The sequence below is a fragment of the Sceloporus undulatus genome, chromosome 3 (assembly GCF_019175285.1).
Source record: "Sceloporus undulatus isolate JIND9_A2432 ecotype Alabama chromosome 3, SceUnd_v1.1, whole genome shotgun sequence".
Taxonomy (NCBI): Eukaryota; Metazoa; Chordata; class Lepidosauria; order Squamata; family Phrynosomatidae; genus Sceloporus; species Sceloporus undulatus.
Window position 1 is genome coordinate 228288808 of NC_056524.1, and position 1516 is coordinate 228290323.

Below are 1516 nucleotides of genomic sequence, written 5' to 3' on the forward strand. Positions count from 1 at the left end.
CACGGCTTCAGTACGGCTTCCATCTGCTTTGGAGGTGTATGTCATCTAAACACCATACCTCCAAAAAGGCCGGAAGCCACTTCATGTTCCACAGTAGCATCTCTCCCCACCACCCTAACAAGCATCAGCTGCTGTGACAATCAGGATGCAGTTAGCTGATTTTGTCACCTCTCTGCTGGGACCATTCTGGTGTGAAGAGGAATTATCACAGGGATCCTGTTTCTGACTGTCGCACCAGAGATTGCCTATGGGATTGGGTGGAAACGTCACTCTACTGCATCCCAATCAGTATGAGAACAGTGTTTTCACTGCTTCCAGTGGCTGTTTCCCAATAGGTTTGGACTGGGTGACTTTGACAAGTGTTACATGTTGCCTACCCTATTGAATATGTAGGCACTGTGAATATGAACCAGTCACAAATGCATAACTCTAGGTAACGTATTTGTAACTGTGATCATGAATTCTATGGGGCCTCCTGATTCCACCCCAATCAAGAAAATGTTGTACTACTTATTCCCAATCTCATGTTGCCCCAATGCTTGACACATACAATAATCAGTCAAATATTTTATTGCCTCCTCATCTTTAGCCTGATTGGATATAGCACCAATGATGTATATTGCTAGGATATTGTATTTCCCACAAGAATGAATATTTCCATCCAAGATTTGACTTTCATTTGGATACTAAGAATTATGAGCTACTCTAAAAAAAACAACACTCAGTAAATTTAATCTAGTTAACTGAAATATCAAAATATAGCAATGGGTGTAGGAATAGAAACCAAATGCCTCTTTCTATCACATTGTTAGGTTTATGCATCCCTATGAGTTTTTCATCTTGCCCCTCCAGCTTAATGAACAAGTGGCTACAAAAACAGAAGTATTAGCTATGCACAAATGGCTGAATATCCACCTTTCCCTCTTAATTTGGAGGTTAAAAAGGTAGAAAGGTATTTCCTATGAGGTAAGTGCTATATTTATGACCTTGATTTTTACATGCTTATATAGAAAAGGAAAATTGCCTATCAAGTCCCCTAGTGTGGCACAGTAAAACAAAGGGACAGTGCTTCCTGAAGGTCAGAATAAATCAATATGAATAAACATTGTTAATGGTGGATGATCCCACAGATAAGGGGGGAGGCAGATAAAAGTATGATGATTTATGGAGTTCAAAGGTAAGTGTACAAAGCCTTATTGAGGTAAGCACGTAACAGTGAGCTCAGCGGCTGTTAAGAACCAGAGATGCACCATTAGTGAATATTTTGAAAAAGGCACTGTGCTTAACCATTAATCATTTCGTTGGGTCAATACATAATGCTGCTTTAAAAAGAATGTGGCTAGAAAGGCAGATTCCATTCCTGCCTGCTAATTCTGTCTCTCTCTCTCTCTCTTTTACACACACACACACACACACACACACACAGAGATCCTTTTCCAAGTAAATACACAGTAATCCAAAAAGGAAGGAAGGAAGGAAGGAAGGAAGGAAGGAAGGAAGGAAGGAAGGAAGGAAG